Source organism: Ursus americanus, chromosome 7 (genome assembly GCF_024610735.1).
Source record: "Ursus americanus isolate L20-20 chromosome 7, mUrsAme1.1.p, whole genome shotgun sequence".
NCBI lineage: Eukaryota > Metazoa > Chordata > Mammalia > Carnivora > Ursidae > Ursus > Ursus americanus.
In genome coordinates, this window is record NC_142133.1 from 30,927,679 (window position 1) to 30,940,252 (window position 12,574).

At 45.5% G+C, this 12,574-nt stretch overlaps 1 long non-coding RNA gene across 4 annotated transcripts in view; it reads left to right on the top strand.

Moving 5' to 3' along the window:
* LOC123785986 (uncharacterized) overlaps nt 1-12,058 on the top strand; it is a 64,033-nt gene extending 51,975 nt beyond the window's left edge. For 2 of the 4 annotated variants that reach the window (XR_015725201.1, XR_006777843.2), the window contains exon 3: nt 742-11,512. This is a non-coding gene — a long non-coding RNA (uncharacterized LOC123785986). Of the gene's footprint in view, nt 1-741; nt 11,513-11,859 lie in introns of those variants that run through there. The other 2 variants (XR_015725202.1, XR_015725203.1) reach the window with 2 other exon arrangements.
* The last annotated feature ends 516 nt before the right edge of the window (nt 12,059-12,574 follow it).

Genomic DNA, 12,574 nt, shown 5'->3' on the forward strand with positions numbered 1-12,574 from the left:
CTTTAGGATGAGAATAGTTTCCACATCAATTCTTACCTGTAATTTTCGCTTTAAAAACATAGATGCCAAGAAAATGTGCTCAGAATGGAGGTGTTTTATTGTACTGGTATTGTTTGATTTCGTGAACTCCTTCTGTGGAGTGTGCCCGAGAATCACACATAACGACAAGACTACTATTAGCGATTCATCATCTGATAGTTTTAAATGTTTCTCCTTCACCTTTGTTAGAATGATGGGATAATGCCTGATTTGCCAAAGGATTTGTGGTCCCGTCATTAGAGCAGTTCACTTAGCCTTAACCGATACTTTGAATTGTCTCTTTGATGGGAGTGGAAGATTTTTACAAATGATAAGATGAAAGGATGGGCCACATCCTTGTACAAAACACGGGAAAAAGAAAGGGGGAGAGCAACCCCAAAACGGGAGCATTCACAGGGAGACCAGCTTTAGTAAAAGGGGACACCTGAATGTGGCATCCCCTGCGTTTTGTTTTTTTTTTTAATCCAAATACATGAATTTGTTCAGCACAATTATGGGCCTATTCTTTCTTTCGCTCTTTTCTTTCTTCCAATATTTTATACTGAAAATGATACACATACATATTTAAGATATATACATATGCAGTATATAATAGCCATAAATTTATCTATAAATATATATGGTATATAATAATTAAGCCACCACCCAACTTAGGAAGTGGAACTATACCGAATGACCCTCATGTCTCACTTGCCTTCCTAGGTACGCAATCAAATTGGTTTTTTAAAGTATGATTTGTGAGATTCATCAGTACTGTGAATATACCACATTTTATCCATTCTGCTGTTTATAAACGGGTAATTTGGGTTTCTTCACTGTTATAAATAATGCCACTCTGAATATGCTTGTACACATCTGCTGGGATAGATACAGGAAATTTTCTCTGGAGTAGCCGTCCTCAAAGTGTGGTCTGGAGACTTCTGGGAGCTTCTGAGACCCTCTCACAGGCACCTACCAAGTCAAAACTAGTTTCCTAATAATAAGATGTTATTTGCCTTTTTTACCCTCATTCTCACACAAGAGAATAGTGGCATTTTCCATCAGCTACATGACAAAAGGTATCTCAACGCACAGATGCAGAAGCAGCTGAGAACCCCCTGCCTTCTGTCAAATCGGATTTGCAGACTATTGAACAACGCTGCTCTTCCCGCTAAGTTGTCCCATCTTGGGAAATGTAGTTATTTTTCACAAATACATTATTTATGTTGGTAAGTTATAACTCTGTTATTATTACTCTTTTTTTTAAAAGATTTTATTTATTTATTAGACAGAGAGAGAGAGAGCCAGCGAGAGAGGGAACACAAGCAGGGGGAGTGGGAGAGGAAGAAGCAGGCTCATAGCGGAGGAGCCTGATGTGGGGCTCGATCCCATAACGCCAGGATCATGCCCTGAGCCGAAGGCAGGCGCTTAACGACTGTGCTACCCAGGCGCCCCTGTTATTATCACTCTTAAATGAATTAATATTTTTTAATTCTTAGTTTTAATTTCTAACATGGTAAATATTGGTCAGTATAACTCACCTGAGCAAAATTATTTGGTGTCCTCAGTAATATTTCAGAGTGTAAAGGGGTCCCGAGACCAAAAGGCTTGAGAACTGCTGCTCTAGGATATTCACTAGAAACCGAAAGCCTGGGTTGTAGCTTTTGTCCATCTTAGGCTTTCCTATATAAAGTAACAAGAGTCTTGCCAAGCCGATGTACCAACTCACCCTCCCATTAGCCACACACGGAGTCCCGATAGCAGCACAGATGATCTATCTCAGAACACCTCGTGAAGGGGATGGGTTTAAAAAGCATCCATTTCAGGGGTGCCCGGGTGACTCAGTTGGTTAAGCATTGACTCTTGGTCTCAGCTCAGGTCTTGATCTCAGCTCAGGTCTTGCTCGCAGGATCTTGAATTCAAGCCCCCTGTTGGGCTCCACGCTGGGTGTGGAGTCTAGTTAAAAAGTGATAAATACATAAATAAATAAAAACTAAACAAACATCCATTTCTTCCCTCTGTCTCGCTCTACCCAACCAGTTTTCCAGGTGAACCAGATTGGAAGTCAAAGTGATTGTGAGATGCCCCAAATTCACTGAGGACAGCTGTGGGTTGAGGTTCTGGAAAGCAGAATGGGTTATTGCAGACTGGTGGTTTATTTATCCACTTTGGGTCTCCTAGCAACCACGCTGATTTTCGATCTCTTCGCAATTGAAAATGGTCACTACTCCCCTCCCCCCTCCTCATTAAGGCCCCTTGGTTCCCCGCCCCCTACCCCCAGCCTGCCTTCCTAGAGTTCACCTCACTGAAATAGTCAGCTAGGGCAGGTTTTCTGCACATCGAGATTCTTTATCCTCTCTGGCCTAAAAATAAGCCCCGAGGAGGCCATTTTTGGCCCTCTGGCTGTAGGGCCGGAAAGGAGATTCCCCAAGAGAAAAAGTGAGTTTCCCAGCCTGTCCTGGAGAGAGAACGGAGAAAGCCTGTTCCTGCCTCAGAAACACAAAGAGGTAAAGCTGATTTTTGCATTCTATTATCCCAGTGCATTCCCAGGCAGGGGCCATGAATAGGTTATAATATTCTTTCTTTAAAAACACACACCTGGGAATAACCGTGCTCACAGGAAGTAGGCCAGCCATGTGCACGACAGCCTGGAAGAATAACAACTCTCCTGATTTTCAGAAACATGTTTACTTCAGAGCAGGGTTTTTACCAGGAAAAATGCTGCTGGGTTGTGTGGGCTCCTTTCAGTGCCCTCGTCCCTCCTCCCTTCCCACAAATCTCCTACTTCCGTCACCAGTTGGCAGGAACTGGCTGTTCCTCGGCCCTGGGAGTCCTGCCAGAGCCCTCCCATTTTCCGGAGAGGTTCTCTTCAATTTCTAAGCAGAGTTGTTTAAAACCGGATGCCACACGCAGCCCGGGCTCCTTGCCCTTCCACCCCCTGCCTCCCACCCCCTGGCCCCATGGAGCAGGCCCCCTCCGTTCACCATTTGTGACTTTGGAGTCCACAGCGTAACTGAAGCCAACCTCCTTCTGTGGGGCAGCCCGGCACAGGCTCCCGGCCAGTGGGGGGAAGCTGCCAGAGGAAATTTCACTGGGCAATGAGGCCCCCAAAGGCCTTCCAGCCACCTCTTCCCTCGGCCCCTCCTGTTACCGTCTCCCTGCCTCTAGGACCAGGAATCCTGAGGCCAGAAGAATTAGACCAGCTCATCTAGCCAGCCCCTCAATCAGGGCCAGACTTAAGCCATCACAGATTACAGGGAGATATCCAGCTGAAAAAACAACCAAAGGAGTGTCTACAGCTTTCATTCATTTAGTTTGAATACACTATTCTTTGAGCAGAAGGTGTTCATTCATACTTGTGTTCATTCATTCATTTGCTGTTCAACAAGGTATCTAGTGCACGCCAGCCACTGTCCACAGCGCTGTGCTCCCTGTGGCTCTCACGTTCTGATGGACGTTAGGAAAGAAATACAAACGAAGGAGTAAGAAGTCATTGGAAATAGGACAATAAAAAGAGTCATCAGGAGGCTGCTGATGGCCGGCAAACGATGATATCCTCTGAGCCCGCTGCAATCTTATAGACGCATGCAGGGCTCACCAGGCCTGAAGCCCAGATCTGGCAACCGGCAAGGCCAGAAAGCCAGCCAGGACTGTAACAGCTCATGGCAGTGGGAAACTGGAAACGTGGCTTTGGATTTTCCCCAGCACATGTGTGGAAGGAGGTGGGCCGTCTGAAGCTTGGGGGAGGGGCTGGACTCAGCAGCCACAGATGTCCCCGCTCATGTCTGGGGAGCAGCTGGCAGTCCGAGGGTCTCCCTTGGGCTGGGGGAGGGGCCTTGGCCTCCTGGCCTCGTGCTGCTTGCTATTCTGGTTGTCGCAGGAGCTGTGACACCATTATACCCACAGGTCACCCATGATGACAGAGGGGGAGGACCCAAAAAGGTGCAGCCACTGCCTTCCTCGAGAGCGGTGGTCATGTCCATGTCTCTCCAAACCAAATTCCGTTTTCCACAGTGGACTAGTCATCTGTGTGGGGAGGTGTTATCACTGTTTCTGATGACTGTTTATTGAGCAATGCCTCCACCATTTTGCTTTCAGTTTTTCTGCTTCCAGCTTATCTGTCACATGAATAATAACCTATAAATACACTTTCATTCATACACTGGGTGGCAACCATGTGCCGGGCCCTGTGCAGGGCACAGAAACTGCACTTTTGGAGGAAAGGCAGGGTCCTGCCCTGAGGGTTGTAATGGGACAGGCAGGCACAGCGGGTGCCTGAGCCATGCTCTCATGGGGGTCACTGAGCCGAGAGCTCTGGGGACCAAAGTGAGGGCATTCCTTTACCATGGTGTGACCTCGAGAGCTCATTCAGTGTTGAGTGCACCGTGCTTGGCACTAGGATCTCAAAGGCCTCAGCAGAGAAGGGAGAGCAAGTTCACTGGAGATGAATGAATAGAAGTTTCCAAGGCAGGCACCTGATGGGGAGGGAGTGGGGGAGTTCATGGTCAGAGTGAACTCCCGTGTGCAAAGTCTGAGAGGCAGGAAAGAGCAAGGTTCACAGCAAGGCCAACGCGTGTTCCCAGGGCCGGAGCCTGAGTGTGGGGGCGGGGAGGTGGCCTATCAGAGGCGAGCTGGGGACGGAGAGTGGAGAGGCCAGAGGTTACAGAGGCCGCGCCAAGGAGAGTTTGGACCTTATCCTATAATAAGCAAGAGGGAACTGTGGAAGGTTCCTAAAGCTGGGCATGACATGATCAGATCTGAGAGATACACTCACATACATACCTCCATACATCTATTTATATACTACACACATACTATTGTAAACACATATGAGTACCTATAAAGTAAAATCAATGAAAATATCCAAATATTCTAAATATATACCCACTTTAAATACATATGTGGTTTATTTCAGCCATATAAACCTAGATACATCAGTGGCTATGCTTTTCCTCTTCCATTCTCTCTCCCCTAGCCAGTCAGAAACTTGAACATTACCCAGGAGAAATCCAGTTTTCTTATCAGAAATATAAAGAGAAAGGGGTGCCTGGGTAGTTCTGTCAGTTAAGCGACTGCCTTCGGCTCAGGTCATGATCCCGGGGTCCAGGGATCAAGCCACAGTCAGGCTCTCTCTCTCAAATATAGGTGAAATCTATAAAAAAAAAAAAAAAAAAAAGAGTGAGAGAGAAAGAGAAAAACACAGTTAATATACAATTGGGGTTTTCTTCTTCCTTTCTTCCAAATGATGCTTTTGAAAACCAATAGGCAAGGCTGTAGGGAGGTGGATTCAGAAGTGAACAGGAGAGAGGGGTGGCCAGGTGACAGCCCTCCCACAGAAGCCTCCTCCTGCCCCACTGCTGGGTGAGGGATGGCGCAGGGGGAGGCTGGAGACACAGGCCCTGTCATGGGGAAAAGGCGTCCGGTGAGAGCTGCCAGCACCTTGGATTTGACTAGACGGCCGTGCAGAAACGATGCCCACTCCTGCAGCCCCTTCCTCCTCTCTCCCCAGAACAGATCCGCACGTCTGGGCAGAAGCTGCTGGCATCTCTCTGGGCCAAGTTATCCATCAACAGTTGGCTGAGTGGTGCTGGTGGCAGTCCTGAGACTGCTGAGCTCCAGCCAAACCAGCTGAGTTGAGAGTCTAAGAGTCCTTGCCCCCCTCCCTCCAAAGTACCCCAGAAGTGTAGTCCCCAACTCCCACGCAAGAGGGGGAGAGGAGTGGTGGGGAAGGGGAAGCCATATACATACCACATATCATTAAAGAGAATTTTGAGGCGACTTACAAAATCCACGCAATAAGTCGGAGATCTAGGGGTTACCCTTAATTCCTCCCTCCTTCTCACGCTTCACGTTTAACTCCTCTGTCAGTTCCTCCTCCGACGCATATGGCAAGCCCACCTACGTCTCTTCATCTTCACTGTCCCCGCTAAGTCCAAGCCCCATCATCTCCCACTTCGCGTGTTAGTTTGCCAGGGCTGCCGTAACAAAGTACACGGGCGGAGTGCTTTACAGAAATTCATTTTCTCGCAGCTCTGGAGGCTGCACGTCTGAGATCAATGCGTCCGTAGGGTTGGTTTCTTCAGAGGCCTCTCTCCTGGGCACGTAGATTCCATTCTCTCCCCGTGTCTTCACATCGTCTTTCTCTGTTGTGTATGCCTGTGTCCTAACCTCTTCTTATAAGGAGACCAGTCATATTGGGTTAGAGTTCCCCCTAATGACTTCATTTAACCTTCATTGTCTCTTTAAAGGCCCTGACTTCAAGCACAGTCCCGGGGCGCCTGGGTGGCACAGCGGTTAAGCGTCTGCCTTCGGCTCAGGGCGTGATCCCAGCGTTCTGGGATCGAGCCCCACATCAGGCTCCTCCGCTATGAGCCTGCTTCTTCCTCTCCCACTCCCCCTGCTTGTGTTCCCTCTCTCGCTGGCTATCTCTATCTCTGTCGAATAAATAAATAAAATCTTTTAAAAAAAATTAAAAATAAAAACAAACACAGTCCCATTCTGAGGTACTGGGCACTAGGACTTCAACATATGAATTTTAGGGGAAGAGAATTCAGCCCATAACCCTTGGGCCATTGCAAGGATAAAGGGAGATGCAAACATCTTATAATTGCTCTCCCCACTTCCATCTTTGCCCCTCTCCAATTTGCTCTCCACACAGAATCCCGAGTGAATTTTTAAAAACATAAATCTTATTGCTTTATTCCTCTGCCTCAAACTATTGAGTGCCTTCCTGTTGCACTTAGAACAAAACCCAAACTCCTTGCCCCGCATGATCGGGCTCCAGTCTACCATGTCAGTCTCTTCTCGTGTCCCTCCCCCCACCTCAGCCACCACACTGAGTCACACCCAACTTCTCTCTGTTCCTGGGGCAAGCCAAGCCTTTACACAGCTCAGAGGCTTGTACACCCACTGTGCTTGCCTGGAAGTTCCTTCCTGCTTGTGTAACATGGCTGTCCCCTCCATAGTCTTCCTGTCTCAGGTGAAATGTCCCTCCACCCTGTTCTTCTCAACGACAGCACCCTAAACATGTCCTCCACGGTGCTCACACATGACCGTCATCCCTTTGTCAGATTATCTATTTATTGCCTGTTTTTTCCTTCTTCTACTAGAACGTGAGCTTAATGAGGGCAGGGACTTTGTCTTCTTTCCATGGCTTTCCCTCTAGCACCTGGAAGAGTTCCTGGCATATTCTAGCTGCCCTGTAAACGCTAACTGAATGAATGATCATGCCAGAGTAAATTATGTGGAAAAGTGGACCCATAAGAACTGAATGATTTGATCTGTTGTATAAAATATTGTTGGATACATGTTCTGCCAAAATGACTATTGTAGAATAGTTGTTCTCGAACCTTCCTTTCTGGCAGGAGTGGAAGAGCAGGAGCAATTTCCTGTTGAAACCACTTCCAGTCCTCCACCATTCAATCATCTCATCAGTGGAGAGCACACCCCTTTAATTGCCCAGGGCAGGACGAGCTGGCCATTCGAGTGCCACATTAGAGTGGCACAGACTTTGGCATTGACATTTCCAAATGGTTTGAATCTTGTCTCTGCTATTATAAGCTGCATGGCCTGGCAAGATCTAAACTCCCTGAGCCTCCCTCTCCTTTATAGGTGGATTAGAGAGAAAAGTACCTACCCCTCAGGAGTGTTCTGAAATTAAATGACATAATAAATAAAATTCAATGAAATGCATGGCATAATAAAGTGCCTAACCTAGTTCTCAACACACAGTGGATGTTACTGAGTGGTAGCCATTATTACGGGTCCAGGAAGCAATGATGCAGGACTTTGGAGCAGAGTCATGGAGGCAAAGAACAAGAGATAAATTAAACACGTGATCATGAGATGGCACTGATAAAATCTGTAATTATTTAAAGGGAATGTGAGAGATGAAGCAACATTAATGGAACGGAACTTGAAATTTCTAGCCAGATGATTGTGCAGTCACGTGCCATCATGCCATCAGCAGACACTTCCACACAAAAGCTGCCGGGTAGAATAATTCCACAATCATTTTGAAGCCAGATCACTCACTGCTTGAGCCTTAGCTCTGGATATCCTGAAAATGGGGTTTACTTGTGTTTACGAAGTCTTTGTGAGACCTATTCACTTCCTGGTCAGTGGGAAGAAGAAATCTTAAGCGTTAAGGAAAAGCTGGAGTGTTTTTCTTTCCGTGTATTTCTAATTTTCATTCATCATCTGGCCTTTCCTTTCATATGTGACTGGATCTTTCCATTTCTTTTGCATTGTAAGGGGAAAGGCTCCTCCAGCTGTCCTCCCAAAGTTACAGATTTAGGCTCCAGCCCCCTGGAGAATTCCATTGCTTCTATGGGGGTCTTCTGCTGTCCAGGACTCTCAGACAGGTGCATGCTGAAGCCATCACTGAGAAAAGCATAGAAAGTGGTGTTCCCGAGAACTGGAAACCCACTGAAACCAGATTAGCAACCACAAGGCAGTCTCTCAAGTTTAAGGTGGGTGGTTGCTGTTTTATGTTTTATTGGTTGCTGAAAGGAAAGGTGGAGGGCAAAGGAATCATCAGGGAAGCATTCATAAAATAGGGATCCAATCACCACCACCCTTGGCAAGGGGGGGGGCGGAGGTGAACATAATTGTGAGAGTCAAACTCTTTTATCCTCCAGCTCAGTCCCAAGTTATGCCTTTTAAAATTGCAGCAAGAGGGGCCTAATGTGAATAAGTGTTGAATGAATTAAGTTACAGGAAAAAACCCAAGCATGCTTAATTATATATTCCGGAGAAGCAAATGCATATGTTATCGAGAAACGTGTACAAGAATATTTAAAACAGCATGATTCATAATAACCAAAAAGTATAAACACCCCAAATATCCGTCATTAGTAGAATGGGTAAATAAAGTGTGGTCTATTTACTAAAGGAATACTACACACAATGAAAAAGAATGAAGAGTGGATACACCCATCAACACGGATGAATCTCATAGATACCAGGTTGAACCAAAGAAGTCAGACACAAAATAAAATGTGGCAGATACACTCTACCGTGACCCCCAGCAAATCACATCCTTATACAATCCCCTTCTTTTGGTTGCAGATGGAGACTGTGTCTTATTTCCAACGAATAGAGTATGACAAAGGGGATAGGATGTTGCTTCCGTGGTTAGGTTATGGTATATGTCATAGTAATGAGACATCACTCTCACAATCTGTTACTTTTTTCTTTCAATAGGTTTGTTACTTTATATAAGACTCTGTCTTTGTAAACTAGAGAGAGATATTCTTCCTTACTCTCATGAAGTAAGCTGTCACATTGTGAGAGAGCCCATGAGAGGGCCATGTGGCAAGGAACTGTAAGTATTCTCTAAAAGCTGAGAGTAGGGGCACCTGGGTGGCTCATCAGTTGAGCATCTGAATCTTGGTTTTGGCTCTGGTTATGATCTCGCAGTTGTGGGATCAAGCTCTGAGCTCAGCCTGGAGTCTGCTTCAGATTCTCTCTCCCTCTCACTCTCTGCCCCTCCCCCCACTTGTGCTCACTCTTTTCTCTCATAAATAAATAAATAAATAAAATCTTTTAAAAAAACATAAAAGCTGAGAGTGGCCTTTAGCCAACAGTCATACAACTGCAAGGGAGTGAATTCTGCCAACAACCTGAATGAGCTTGCAAATAGATCCTTCTCCAGTCTGGCAACCAGATGAGAACAAAGCCCAGCCAACACCTTGATTGCAGCCTTGTAAGATCCTGAGCAGATGATCCAGCTGAGCTGTGCCCTTACTCTTGATCCATAGATAATGTGATACGATAAATGTGTGTTATTTTAAGCCACTAAGTTTATTGTAATTTGTTATACTACAATAGACAACTAACAGAAAACATACTGAATGATTCCAAGTTCACAAACAGAAAAAATCAATGGTGAATAGAAGTCAGAATAGCAGTTACCGCTAAAGTGAAGGAGGGATTATTAACTAGGAAGGAGCAAGGGTTACTTTCCGGGACACTGAAAACGTCCTATATATTGATCTACTTACATGTTTGTATATGTATGCAAAAATTCGTTGAGCTGTACACATAAGATTAATGCACCTTAAACACTCTACTGTATATGTGTATTCTTTGATTCGAAAATTTTAGAAAATAATAAGAAAACCAAGGGAGGGAGGGAATTCTGAAGGAGGATCCTTTGTCCATCTCTTCTCCAGCCTTACATCCGGTTGAATCTCCAGCAAAGAGTGTGCGGAGACTCCCAGAATGTGGGTTCTAGTACATTTTTTCAGCCTTCCCTTGGCTGAAGTGCACTTTCCTGCCCCTCACGCTCCCTCTCTAGTTACAAAATGAGGCCACTTGCAAAATTCTGGGCCGAACTAAGAATTTTAAAGTAGGCTCATGGTATTAATTTAAAGATGAGGGTTTGACAAGTCCTCATGACCCAGAACGCCTAGGATGCAAGCATCCTCTGGATGAGGCTCACTTGTGATTATCTCCCTCCGGAAGCTTGGTGCTCCAGACTGTCACTTAGCTAGTGTGAGCAAACTCGGCCAAGTGCGCAATAACTACATCACAGGAAGAATTTATTGTTCTCTACTGTCTTTGTGTCCACATTCCATTGGGTATAGTCTATACCTCACATATTTGGGGATTCTGGAAGGTTCCAGTTACCTCCTGTCTCTTGAAGTTAATCACCTGGACAGGCACCTTCAACTGCCCAATCCCACCATGTCCCCCTCCCCCAAGCTCAAGCAGAGTTTCCTTTCACTTCTTTGTTGGGCTCTCTTGCCTGCTCTGCTCCTAACATGACATAGTCAGCCTTATTGCTGGATCTCCTTCTGACAGTCTAGCTCTGCCTGTGTTCTCCAAGTGGGTGCCAAGCAAGTGCTGCTGTGTCTCAGCCCTTCTTCAAGATACTCATTCATCTTAGAATTTTCCTCACCACTTCTCTTGAAAATGAACCCTCACCTTTATAAAGGGCAGAGGCAGTGAGGATAACTAACCGGGAATAGCAGCCGAGCTACTTGGACAGGTGTGACTCTAACCTCCCTGACTCCCAGGTGGGTGTTGAGAGGAAAGGGAATATAATATATTTCTGACAGAATAGTTTAAGACCACTCTCCCTCCTCCTCTATCATATGTCCCCCCAAAGTCAGGCAGCCCTGGAGTGGTCATGGGCATTCTGGGGATCTGGCTAAAAAGAATTAAGTTGGGGGTACGTTTGGTGTGGGTTTAAGGGAAGGTTTGCATGTCATTTCCACGTGCGGTTCACTGATGGCTAGCCATCTACTCTGACAGGTCATCCAGGGTCCTGATGTGAAGGTCAGGGGTATGCTGTGCCATGAATGTGACCTGTGACACCCAGCACCAGAACTCATCAGGTAATGGAGAAAGAAAAAAGCCCAAAGATTAAAATGTACAAGCTAGTATATGGAAAAATTCTTCCAATTCTTTTTTTTTAAATAATTCTTTTAAGATTTTACTTATTTATTTATTTAAGAGAGAGAGAGCCCATGCACAAGCAGGGGAGGAGTGGAGGGTGAGGGAGGGAGAGGGGGAAAACATCCCCACGCTGAACACAGAGCCAGACATGGGGCTTGATCCCATGACCCTGAGATCATGACCTGAGCCAAAACCAAGAGTCTGATGCTTAACTGACTGAGCCACCCAGATGCCCCAAATTCTTCTAATTCTTAAAGTTCTGAAATGAAAGAAACTCAATTAAGGTTTTCCCAGACTTGAGTGCAATTCCAAAAATGTACACAATGTTACCAATGAGTTGTGAAGCTGAAAGAAACTTTACAAAACTATCAATAGCTTAGAAAAACAAATTTCAAATATGTTAGAGGTAAGACTGAATTGTCTTTCTGTTCTCTCCAGAGAAAGGGATAATACAACATTATTGTCACATGAAGAGAAAGTCAAAGTGTATGCAGACCAGAGCTGTAGGAAAGAAGCATTATAAAGGTGTGTCAGGCAACAAATTAATAAAAGTTTATTATGTTATTTCTCTGGATTCTATATTTATGGTATTTTTCATAAAATATGTAGTTTGCAGTGATTTCTTTTATTACCCTGAATAAACATCCACTTTTATACTTAATTTTTTAAAAGAGCTTAAGTAATCTCCACACCTATCACGGGGCTCGAACCTACAACCCTGAGATCAAGAGTCACATGCTCCACTGACTGAGCCAGCCAGGTGCCCTCTAAATTAATTTTTAATGGTAATTTTGTATGCTTTTTCTTAAAGATGACCCTTCAAGTTATATGTGTCACAAAACCAGGATCCACCCTGATGAAGAGGTCACCTGCCCAAGACTCTCCCCATTTGCCTCTCACACCTCTGCCTCTCTTTCCTGCTGCCTTTCCTCCCTGCACCTGCATAGAGATCTTCACAGAATCCCTGAGTGGCTCCAGACATTTGTGTCATGGACGGTCTTTGAGTTATAATGGAATGTTAGCACTTATTTGGTCCCCCACCCATTTTACAGATGAGGAAACAGACCCAGAGAGGCAAAGCAACTTTTACAAGGTCACACAGCAAGCTGGTGGTGGAACTTAAACACAGGACCCTGATTCCAGTCCAGTGCTC